At 41.8% G+C, this 12,989-nt stretch overlaps 1 protein-coding gene across 2 annotated transcripts in view; it reads left to right on the forward strand.

The window, feature by feature from the left end:
* Positions 1–12,989, forward strand: part of LOC123272582 (ABC transporter G family member 21) — a 153,816-nt gene that overhangs the window by 135,884 nt on the left and 4,943 nt on the right. The gene's annotated exons all lie outside the window — the stretch shown is intronic.

A 12,989-nucleotide genomic window follows, 5' to 3' on the forward strand; every position in this document is an offset into this window, starting at 1 on the left:
TCAGAACATAAGTAGCGAGGATGTCTAAGAGACACTGAGCGAGTAGGAATGAATTTTTATTTTTAGTTGGAATAATAAAAGTAATTTTTAAATGAAAAATAAGTAGTGAGGGTCAGCGAGAGGCAATGAGCAGCTATGAGTTAATTTTTATTTTCATTCGGAGTAATAAGAGTAATTTTTAATTGAAAAATAAGTAGCAAGAGTCAGTTAGAGGCCCTAAGCGGCTATGAATGAATTTTTATTATTATTTCTAATGGTTAGAGTATTTTTGATTCAGAAAACGAGTAGCGAGGTTGTGTAAGAGACACTGGGTGGCTGTGTCTCTCTGTTAATTTTAATTAACAATACTTAAAGTAATTTTTTATTGAAGAACCAGTAGGAAGAATAAGTTAGAGGCACTGGGCAGCTATAAATAAATTGAGAATTTTATTTAGAATGATTAAACTACTTGTTTTTCATTTAAACCCCACTACTTGTTTTTCATTTAAAAATTACTTTTATTATTCCAACTAGAAATAAAAATTCATTCCTACTCGCTCAGTGTCTCTTACACACCCTCGCTACTCATTTTCTGAATAAAAATTGTTCTAATCATTCGAAATAATAATAAAAATTCATGCATAGCTGCTCTGGGCCTCTAACTGACCCTCGCTACTTATGTTTCAATTAAAAATTACGCTGATTATTCGAAATAAAAATCAAAATTCATCCATAGTCGCTCTGTGCCTCTAACTGACCCTCGGTACTTATTTTTCAATTGAAAATTACGCTGATTATTCGAAATAAAAATCAAAATTCATCCATAGTCGCTCTGTGCCTCTAACTGACCCTCGCTAATTATTTTTTAATTAAAAATTACTTTTACTATTCCGAATAAAAACTAAAATTAATTCATAGCTGCTCATTGCCTCTCACTGACCCTCACTACTTGTTTTTTATTTAAAAATTACTTTAATTATTCCAAATAAAAATAAAAATTCATTCATAGCCACCCAGGGGCTAGTACTTACCCTCGCTACTTGTTTTTCAATTAAAAATTATTTGAATGATTCGAAATAATAATAACAATTCATTCATAGCCGCCTAGTGCCTCTAACTGAATCTCGCTACTTATTTTTCAATTAAAAATTATTCCAACTATTCCCAATAAAAATAAAAATTCATTCATAACCGCCAAGTGCCTCTTACTCGACCTAGTTACTCGATTTTCAATCAAAAATTACTTTAAATATTCGAAATAAAAATAAAAATTCATTCATAGCCTCCCAATGCTTTTAACTGACCCTCGCTACTTATTTTTCAATTGAAAATTATTCTTATTTTTCCGAATAAAAATAAAAATTTATTCATAGCCACCCAGTACCTCTTACTCACCCTTGCTACTTATTTTTCATTTATAAATTACTTCAATTATTCTAGATCGAAATAAAAATTTATTCCAAGCCGCCCAGTGTCTCTTACACACCCTTGCTACTTATTTTTTAATTAAAAATTATTTTAATCATTCGAAATACTAATAAAAATTCATCCATAGCCGCTCAGGGCCTCACACTGACCCTCGATACTTAATGTTAAATTAAAAATTACTGTTATTATTCGAAATAAAAATAAAAATTCATTCATAGCTGCCCAGTGCCTCTTACTGACCCTCGCTACTTATTTTTTATTTAAAAGTTAGTTTAATTATTCTAATTAAAAATCAAAAGTTTGTCATGGCTACCCAAGGCCTCTAACTGAACTTCGCTACCTATTTTTCAATTAACGATTACTTTAATTACTTCAAATAAAAAAAAAATTCAGACACAGCCGCCCAGTGCCTCGTTAATGATTGTTTAATCAACATTTACTTTAATTTTCCTAATGAATAAAAAAGTCCAGTAACTTTTGCCTTCTGCCTTTTTCTGAGCCCCGCTACTGATTCTTCATTAAAAATTTCTTCAATTATTTCAATTAAAAATCAAAATTCAGTCGTGCCGATTGAGTTCAGTAAAATCTCCTTTTTTTCCTGTCGAATTTGGTCAAATCTTGTGCCTGTAATAAAAAAAATAAAAATATCCTCACTCACATTCATACGTGCATTGTTACCGTTACACTGACGCTAGCCCACACTAGCGCACGATCTCACACATTCACCTAGCATCACGTACGTCCGCCGTCCACGTTTGTTCCGTCCCCACTCTCGGTCTACTGCGCGAGACGCAGGCAGCAGATCTCTCGTCTTACTCTCGCGTCTCTTTCTGCCTTTCCACCCACTTTTCATTCTTCTGTCGCGCGCTCCTGATTGGTCACTTTCATTAATTAATTATTAATTATCCATGCGTCTGATTCAAAAATGGCTAAGGACTTTTCGTCTCAGAATATTTTTCTCTTTCGATCCCTACAATGGGGTGCGTGACTTCTGGGACACCCTGTATATATATATATATATATATATATAGATTTTATAGTTTGTAAAATTTACTGTTCTCTATGTGGATCTTTTCTAATTTTTCTAATAAAAACTCCATAAAAAAAATTTTACGAGACCTAGAACGAGACTCTCGGGTTGCGCTATATGTGGTCTCGGTATCGTCCATAACATTTTTAAAAACGTCTCGTCTCGTCTCGTCTCGCTTTTCCGAGACGAGAACGAGACGAGACCAGAAAAATTTCGCTCTCGTGTGAAGCCCTATTCGCGATGATGTCCGTATGTGTGTGTGTGTGTGTGTGTGTGTGTGTGTGTGTGTGTGTGTGTGTGTTTTTTAATTTTTTTTTTAATTTTTTTTTTTATAGAGGAGGTAAAATACGTTTACGTATGCCAGGACTTGGTGTTGTTGCCAGGACTAGGTGTTGGTGCCTGGGTATATCGGACTCAGAAAACAATATTATTTTGCAACAATACCGACTAAACATCCTCCTCTCTCGTTTCCCTATAGATGTTACAGGGAAGACTGGATCAGGACCGCGTTAGCATTACTTCAATCCAGTCCATGTTGTGCCTCACGACACCTACTTCTTGTTATTACTGGTTTCTAATCCCTTTCTGCGATTTTTTCTTTCAAGAGACGCTGCGCGTAGGCTACTACAGCTGTCCAGTTTTCTTCTTTTTTGATCATGCAGGTTACCAAGCTCTCAGGGGAGAGCGCGGTGCCCATTATTTCTTCGGTGCAGATTCTATCGTCCTTCCATCGATCACACTCGAAAAACGTGTGCTCGGCGTTGTCAATTTTGTCTGGACAGTATTTGCACGTTGGTGTGCTGTGCAAACCCATCTTGAATAGATAGGCATTGAACTGCCCATGTCCCGTCAGTAGCTGGGTCAGAAAGAAGTCCGTGTCCCCGTGCTTCCGAGAAAGCCAGACGTTGATGTTTGGGATCAGTCGCGCTGTCCATCTGCCTGTCTCTCCTGATGTCTATCGGTCCTGCCACTCTTGCTGCATTTCCGTTTTTATCCTCGTTCTTGCCTCCTTCATGTTTTCGCCACCGATTTTAGCGTCGTAGAGTCTTGCTCTCTCGAACGCCAATAGGTCGATGGGCGCAGCTCCCGCAATGACCAATACAGCCGCTTCGGAAACCGTGCGGTAGGCGCAGGCAACTCTGAGAGCGCCTCGCCGCTGCACCGCTGCCATTTTCCGCCGATAGGTTTTCTGCTTTAATATATCTGCCCATATTTCCGCTCCATAAAGCAGTACCGAATGTACCGCTTCCAGAAGGACTCTCCTCTTTTTGGTTCTTGGTCCCATAGTATTCGTCATAATTCTTGCTAGGCTAGACACCGTCTTGCTGGCTTTCTGGCATGCACTATCGAGGTGTTCGCGGAAAGATAGTTTCTCGTCTATCATTACCCCCAGATAGCGCAGGGCCCTTGTTGACGTTAGCGTTATTCCTCCCATGTCCACAGCAAATGGTTTTGGGAACCATTTTTGGCGAGTCAGAACGACCATCTCGGTTTTGTGTTTTGCGAGTTTCAGGTGGTGTTTATCGAGCCAAGTCTCGACAGCATCAATGGTTTCCCGAACGAGTAGTTCGGCCTCCTCTACGCTGTCTACTATTATCGTGGCCGCGACATCGTCTACAAAGCCCGTTAGCTCCACTTGCTTTGGCAACGGGATTTCCAGAAGCTCGTCGTAGTCCGCGTTCCATAGATCGGGCCCCATTATTGAGCCTTGCGGCACGCCAGCCGTTATGGCGTATTCTTGTGGACCTTCCGTGGTTTCTGCTATCAGCTTTCTCTCGTCAAGGTAGTTGTCGACTAGTGCCAGATTCTCCGGCTCCACGTCAAATCTGTGCTCCAGGGCGTCCAAAATATCTCTCCAATTTGCGCTGTTAAAGGCATTTCTAATGTCTAGCGTGAGGACAAGACACACCTTGCGGGCTTTGAGGATACCAGTCCATGCTTCTCTCGCTGTCGCTACGACTTTCTGGATCGCGCCGACTGTTGAACGTCCTTTCCGGAAGCCGTGTTGGTTTGCGGCAAAACCTCCAGCACGGTCTATGTCGTTGCGAAGTCTCCCTTGTATGAGCTTCTCGAGCAGTTTTCCAGCAATGTCCAGCATACAGAGTGGTCTAAACGACGAAGGTGTTATGGGGGTTCCCTTACCTTTGTCTAAGAGAACCAATCTCTGCCGTTTCCAGACCACGGGAAACGTGCCAGTTGCCAAGCATGCGTTATAGGTGTTCAGGAGTATGTCTGGGTATTCCAGGGCTACAGTTTTGATCACCGATGCCGAGATGCCATCAGGTCCAGGTGCCTTTCCTGTTTTGAGTGACTTGGCCGCGTCTTGTAATTCCTTAGTTGTGAAGGGTGTTACTTCGCTGTTCTTAGTGTAGTGTTTCTTCTCCCGCGGTGGGTGTTTGGGGAAAAGCTCCGTTACAATGCTCTCCATCAAGGCAGGAGACTTCGGCGCCTCTGGTGAAGCCTTTCCAAGTCGTTTGGCGACAATTTGGTAGGCTTTACCCCAGAGGTCATTGTCGAGATCGTTGCAGATCTCTTTCCACAGTTTCGCTTTACTTGCTTTAATGGCTCGGTTTAGCGTCTTTTTGGCCTGCTTGTACTCTTTTGAATACAAGTCCTGGCTGTGTGTGTGTGTGTGTGTGTGTGTGTGTGTGGGTGTGTGTGTGTGTGTTTTTTGTAGGGGGGGGAATCCTTTTTACGGATTCTAGGCATAGCTGTTTGGCCTGGATATGTGGCGACTCGACGCAGCGTCATACTAACTCGACACTAACGCCCCTACCCACTAAACCCTAAACCCCTTTTCCTTCTTTCCTCTAATCCCTCATGGAAACCGCCGTCAGGCATTACTTCGTGAAGGGAGGATCTAGCTACTGCTCTTCCTTCTGGTGGCTAAGGTGTTAACTATCTTCCTTCTATCTTCTGCTATTTGCTCTTTTTCTTTCGGTGGAACGCAAGTCTTTAAGGACTTCTGTTGCAAACGTGTTGGTAGCGTTCCAGGCAGCTTCTGATGACAACATTGCTTCTACTAGTGAATCTGGTTGCATTCTCTGGTTCAGGATCCTCTCCAGTTCTTCACGCTGTGGATCGAAACGAGGACATACAAAGAAGACGTGCTCCGCGTCTTCAGCAGCTCCTGGGCAGGACGGGCACTCCGAAGAGTCATCGTGCTTAAAGCGGTGTAGATACTCTCGAAAACACCCATGTCCCGACAACATCTGCGTAAGATAGTAATTGACCTCACCGTGATTCCGGTTAAGCCAAATGTCGACCCGAGGTATGAGACGGTGCGTCCACCTACCCTTCTCTGCAGCATCCCATTGTAATTGCCATCGGCCTATGCTCTTCTGCCGTTCTTCAATTCTAAGTTCTTCCGGGCTCAGTGCAGTTGACCTTTTTCGTTGGTAAAGGGCCCGTCTTTCCTCTGCTAGAACTCTAAGAGGTAGGGTTCCAGCAATGACGCACACTGCTTCTTCTGATATAGTGCGGAAGGCACTAGCTACTCGTAGGGCACTTAGTCGGTATATTGGTCCAGCTTTTCTCCATGATTCTTGGGTTTCCAGTGCATCAGCCCATTCCGTAAGTGAGCACTGATGTGACTACTGATGACAATAGTAGCCTCCTGCTCTGCATTGGGCCTCCGATGTTAGGCATCAGCCGTGCGAGACTAGCCCTCACTACTGACGCTTTGGCACTGACATGTTCCACCTGCTGTTTGAAGTTGAGTCGTGCATCCAGCATCACTCCCAGATAACGGATAAATGGTTGTGATGTGATTTCTCGGTCACCGACATTAATCTTAATTGTTTCAACTTCTTTTCGGCTGGTAATAAGCACTGCTTCGGTCTTCTGCTTGGCCAGTTGTAGGTTCACTGTATCCATCCACTGGTTGATCTTCTCAAAAGTGATGTCAAACAGATGTTGAATCTCGTCGAGGTGTTTGGCGACGATCACTGCGGCAACATCATCCGCATACGCTACCAGTTTGACACATCTTGGAAGCTTCAGTCTCAGGAGCCCGTCATACATGATATTCCACAGAAGTGGACCAAGAACAGAGCCCTGTGGCACACCACCGGTTATATCATACTCTTTTGGACCATTCTTTGTATCGTATTTCAGCACTCTATCTGTAAAATAGCTAATCACTAGTCTGCGAAGATATGTTGGCACGTTCTTCTCGTCGAGAGCTTGCATGATGCAGTCCCAATTAGCGGAATTGAAAGCATTTTTGATGTCCAAGGCAGCCACCAGGCAGTACTTCTTCGTTCCACCCTTCCATCTAGTTCCTGCGATTGCCTCTTTGGCCGTATTAACAACCAGGTTGATCGCGTCCAGGGTTGATCGTCCTTTCCGGAATCCATACTGGTTGTCTGCCAAGAGTGGGTCGACTACTGCATCTATTCGCTGATGGATGATACGCTCAAATATCTTACCCGCCGTATCTAGCATGCAGAGTGGTCGGTAAGATGACGGTTCTTCTGGCGGTTTCTTTCCTTTAGGTAAAAGTACTAACCGTTGCTGTTTCCACTTACGAGGAAAAGTCCCCTCCTTGAGGCATGCGTTGTAAGCGTCTAGAAATAATGTTGGTGCTGCCTTTATGATGGTTTTCAAGGCTATATTAGGGATTCCGTCCAATCCCGGCGCTTTATTATTTCCTACCCGATCACAGGCCTCCAACAATTCTTCTTCAGTGACAGGTGGAATGTCGTCCAGTTCATCTTGCGTTGACTGATAATTGAGACTGTGTTGCTGTGGAAACAGCGCAGTGACGATTTTCTGAAGGAGTTGGGGACACGTAGGTGACGGCATTTGTTGTTTCTTCAGGTGCGTCATGACCACCTTATACGGCTTTGTCGACCTCGTATATGAGCTCTTTCCAGCATCTTCTTTTGCTCTCTTTTATGGCCTTATTAAGTTCACGACGAGCTTTTTTGTACTCTGCGATCAGCACTGCAGAGTAAGGTCGTTGATAGCCACGCTGTGATATTCTTCTCTTTCGATGACACTCTTTACGGAGGTTGCTGATATGATCATTCCACCAGTGTACCGCAGGTCTTGAATTCATAACACGTTTGCGAGGCATACTGGCATCACAAGCTTGTGTTACTCGCATCATCAGAGCCTTAGTATGTTCTTCTGCACATCCAGTCTCTATCGGATCACTATCGAGGGCTGTTAGCAATACTTCTGGGTCAAGAGATTTCACCTTCCAACCGACGGTGTTAAATTGCTTGATAGGCCCCCGGAGGTTCTGGTCGTTTGACGTTTCCCAGAGTATCGCATGATGGTCACTGGCAGTGTAGATGTCCAGTACCTTCCAGTTAGTGTTACCTTTAGCAAGGCTGGTACTGACAAAAGTGACGTCTACAATCGAGCTTGCGTCACCTTTGGTGTAGGTCGGCGTGTCACCACTGTTGAGCAAGACTACATCTAGTGTAGAAAGAGCTTCTAGCAGCTCTCTTCCTCGTGCATTAGTCTGCTTACTGCCCCAGTCCACTGCCCAGGCGTTAAAGTCCCCGGCTATCGCCACTGGATGATGTTGCTTCGCATCCTCGGTCAGTCGATCCAAGAAGTCAGTAAACTCAGCAATTGAGAGGCTAGGTGGTGCGTAGCAGCTGTAAAAACGGATGCCATCTACTGATGCTGCTACAAAGCCAGCGCTGCCATTGGTAGCTACACTCTGGAAAGGGAGCTTACCACAAGCCCAGATCACAGCTTTCGTGGTGATATCCGTCTCCCAAGGTTGTCCAGCTAAATGTTTATATGGATCCGATAAAAGCACAACGTCGAGCTTTAATTCCTGTACTGTCTGCATAAGCAGGTCATGCGCAGCTTCGCAGTGATTGATGTTAAGCTGCAGTATCCTCATGTTCGTTTATTTGTCAGCTTCTGGAGTGCTTCTTGGAAGACTGGACATCGGCCAGAACCAGACTGGTGAGCAGTGTCCTGAGAGCCAGGTTTTTCCGCACATAACGCACATTTCACTTTATTTTGGCATTGAGCAGCTTGATGACCTGTTTGCCCACATTTGATGCAAAGCCCAGATCGGTCGACTTCGCTTTTACATTGGGCAGTAGTGTGCCCAAAGTGCCAGCACTTATAGCATCGTAATGGTGTCTTAATTGCTCTGACACGGCAATTTACCCAGCCAATCCTTATTTTGCCTGTCTTTCCAAGTATCTTCTGCACTATTGCTGCTGGCAATCGTACCGAAGCAGTTTGAGTACCTCTGTAGGCTGGACGAATTTTAATGACATCTTCAGGTATTTCGTAGTCATTTCCAGCTGCCTCTTGTAAGGCCTTCCGGACATCGTCTTTAGTTGTTTCGTCGTCAATGTCCCGGATTTCAAGCTGTTCCTCTGGGCCTTTACAGATGACTTGCGCTTCTTCTTTAAGGATGCTCTTGATGGTCTTCAGCAAAGCTTGTCCTTTGTCTGCGGTCTTTCTGGAAAGCGTAATGAGCATATTCCCATCATTCGTCTTTTGAACCTTGTCAACGACGTCACGGGTCTGATCTGGTGGGTTATCTTTCTTAATCCGACGCAGTATCTCGGCATATTTTGCCTTCTCAACGGGTCGAATAATTAAGGCATCTGGTTTGGTGAATTTTCGCGGTTTTTCCCGCTTAGGCTTCGGCCGAGATTTGTTCACCGGTTGTTTTGGTAACCGCTCTCTCGCTTGGTCCTTCTTCTCCTTCTTGGATTGGACCTTCTGCCATTCAGTCACCTTTTTTTTTCCGGCGTTCTGCACTGCCGTGTTTTTCGGAGGGCTTGGTTTCAGGTCCTTTTTCTTCACAACTTGGCAGATCGTTGGGTCGGGAGAAGATCGATCTTTTCTCTTAGTTGACTTGCTGCTAGTTCTGATTCTGTCTTCCGCGACTGATTCACCGTCACCTTCGGCTCCAGTGTCCATTGCTTCTTCATTCACGATAGTTGCTTGAATGCTTCTCTCCGGTGTAGTGCGAGAAGTGCGTCGTACTGTTAAACACCATTCTTCATCAAGTTTCTTGAATCTCTGGAGGGCATTGGCTACGCTGGTCGTCTTGGTCTTAATCTCCTTGTGGATATTGACCTTAGATTGGATGAAGTCATTTAGCTCACTGGTCAGCTTTTCAAGGCGTTCAAACGCTTGCGACCGCTTCATTTCAGCGCTTGCTTCAATCGCTGCTTGTTGGGCATGAGGCCCGTTTTCACTATTGTTGTTTTCCTGAATTTTACTCATACTTTTAAATTCACCAGCGCATCGTACGGAGTGGAGCGGGTTGTCATAACTAGGAACGGGTGTACCCTCGGAGATAGTACTCCTACCCCAGTTCCCTGAGGCCTAGCCGACACTTAGCCAGCCCCGGAATACACGGACGGACTAGACTCGCTCGGAGCGGTGAAGATTCCGATCTCTAACACTCACTGCGTACTTCCTGATCAAGGCCCGAAGTGGCTGGCTCCTGATCCACTGCTGCAACTTACACCTCGGCAGAGCAAGCTCACATCATCCGTGGCCCCCCGCATCGTCGGAAATAATCGACACGGGTTCCAGACACTCCCAGTGAGTTACAGCAGGGAACGATCGTCTTGTTAGGTCAGTTAGTGCGACCAACCCATTAAAGGGGAGTTCTGTCCACGGGAGCGTATTTTGTTTGGTTATTTTGCTTGGCTCCTACCCGCTGTACCTCATCAACTAAGAGATTAAGTGTCATCCAAGGACAGCGAGGATCCGCTCGGGGAGACGCGCCCGGTAGCAGTATCTCTTCTGCCCCGAGTGTGTGTGTGTGTGTGTGTGTGTGTGTGTGTGTGTGTGTGTGTGTGTGTGTGTGTGTGTGTGTGTGTGTGTGTGTGTGTGTGTGTGTAGGTATGTATGTATGTAACCCTTTTATAACTTTTGAACGGCTTGACCGATTTCATCGCGGTTGGCGCCATTCAAAAGGGTTTGACCAAACTTAGATTTTGAATACACAAAAAATATTTTTTAAAATGTCGTTTTTTTGAAATTACTTTTAAATGGCTTCACCGATCAATTTCAAAATCTAATCAGCTCTTAAGATCAAAAAACCACGTCGATCACTGCAAGTCCGGTCAAAATAGGTTGATTCGTTCGTGAGTTATCGTCGTCGAAAGAAAACCGAAAAAAGTGTTTTTTCGGAATTACTTCGAAATTCCTGGCTCGATCGATTTAAACTTGAAGATTCTTCATGGAGCTTTAAAAATTGCGTCGAATGCCGCCAACCGTGTAAAAATCGGTTCATTCATTCAAAAGTTATTGGCGTTTGAAAATTCAAAAAATTGTGTTTTATTAAACTGATATTAGAGTTTTGAGCTCGTAAAACGTAATAATAAAAACGTAATGTGTAATTTTGAGCGCTTAAGTACAAAATGAGCGGGAAGTTGCAGGGATGGCCTTTAGGGTCAACCGTCGTCCTAATTTTTTTTATTACAAAAGTTAGAGGTATGCAGTGATTCTTTCTGAAAACAAAACTAAATTCAAATGTACAAAATTAAAATTAATTACAATAAAAGAAAATCATTTTGGTTCGTATAGGGGTGATTCTCTGTAAGGACGTCTTAAATCTGTACAAAATTATCCGACCAAATTATTTTTGATTTTATCAGAAAAAAAATTAACAAGGACTACAAAACTATCAGCTTAATCATAATAAATAAACAGCCGAATTAATTTTTGCTTTTTCGATATTTATGTATCTTTTGCCATATAACATGGCAAGGGACTGCATGCCAGGAGACTGTTTTTTTTTTTATCAAATTGAGAAAAATCAAGCAAACTATTTCAATGCATTCAACTTTTCAAGTTCTCAATGAATGTTTACATTAATTAGAATAATATTAAGACTTATGGATCCAATTTTATAAATAAAAATAGCTGCCAGGGGACTGAGTTTTGAAGGGGCCCAGACACATATTTCCAGCACAAACAGTGCTATGACACTAAATAAAATGGCGATAAAGCGCTAACAGCCCTATGGTTATTAACTTAAGGCTAGTTAGATCCTTATAAACCTTACAAAAGGTAAAATAACACGCTGGATTTTTTTTTGGCTTTGAACTTCTGGCAGGGGACTGATCTGTATATTTGGTTTAATGATTTTAATGAAACAAATTAATTTTCGGTACTTTTTATTGAAGAATATTGTTAGTTAACTAATTAACTTCATAAACATTATGGACCAAATTATATATTATTGACGAATAACTTAAAATTTAATCTTAAAGTTTTAATTTTGGGAATGGGACAGCCCAGGGGACTGACATTTCGGTGGTTTACGAATTTATAGCAAAAAAACCAAAATTTCCCTAGCGGATCCGTATACACTGTGTATACTAGGTGTAAATTCGGTGTAAACTTGGTGTGGTGTATACTGGGGGGATACAGTAGGTATATTTGGTATTTTTCGGATAAACACTAAGTATAGATGAAAAATACACTCAATATACTCGGTGTGAATTCGAATCATATAACACAAGTTCACACCGAGTATACACCAAAAAAATTTTTTATCTCCAGACAGTGACAAAGTTGTCAGAGTTGTCAGTGAGAAAATTTTTTTCGAATAAGGGAAGTAGGTATGGATCGCCTGGAAATGACCTGAAACGAACAAATAACATAAAATCAGATGAACGTTTTTTGGTGTATCACTTTCAACGCGTACACTGTAAAAAATTTTCCAAATCCCATTCTAAGAGAAATTTTGTTCAACAAAAAAAAATAAATATTTACTTGAAATAACCTAAAATGAATAAATAAGAGGACATTAAGACGTTTAATTTTTTTGGTGTAACATGTTGAATGAAAAATTTTAAAGGACAAAAAAATTTGTAAGTCCTAAAAACTTAAAAATTTTCCAGTCCTGTCTAAGAGTAATTTTTTTCGAATAAAAAAAAATTATATCTGTATGGACTGGAAATAACTTGAATTGGATAAGTAAAATAATTTTAACATGTATTTTTTTTTAGTTTGAAAACTTCACTGTTTATATTGTCCAAAAATCTCAATATTTGTTGACTTACGCAGGCGCCTTGCGTAGTTTCAATACATTCTGTACTGTGCGTTAACCTACAAATAATATAAATTTAGTCATTAAGACTGTTGTGAATGATATATTCATTAATGTAATTATTCATGGAGTGAATAAAAGTAAAAATACTTATTTTACTAAATAAACAAAGGATCATCCTTATTTCTAATATTTTTACTTTCTTACATCATCGATTCGTTGCAAATTAGGTTTAATTATTAAGTGCACTAATCTCAAAAATAAAAAAAGTTAACATAACATACTAAAACGGCTTAAATGTTTGAATTTGTCGCAATGTTTTTTGTGTGAGCTTATGTTCGGCGAAGCTACAAAAATTCGGCTGTCTTTATGTTATTTATCCATTTTCAGCCAAAACATACCTACTTTTTTTTATCATGAAAAATTTTCTCCGGAGTCAGACTTCAAAATTTTTTGGCTGGTGTAAACCCGGCATTAAAGATACACCGGAAAATGATGTCTTGATGTCAAGTTATGTATCAGTTTTAGGCAGCTTATTGTTGATCTACA

This window comes from Cotesia glomerata, linkage group LG10 (genome assembly GCF_020080835.1).
Source record: "Cotesia glomerata isolate CgM1 linkage group LG10, MPM_Cglom_v2.3, whole genome shotgun sequence".
Lineage (NCBI taxonomy): Eukaryota > Metazoa > Arthropoda > Insecta > Hymenoptera > Braconidae > Cotesia > Cotesia glomerata.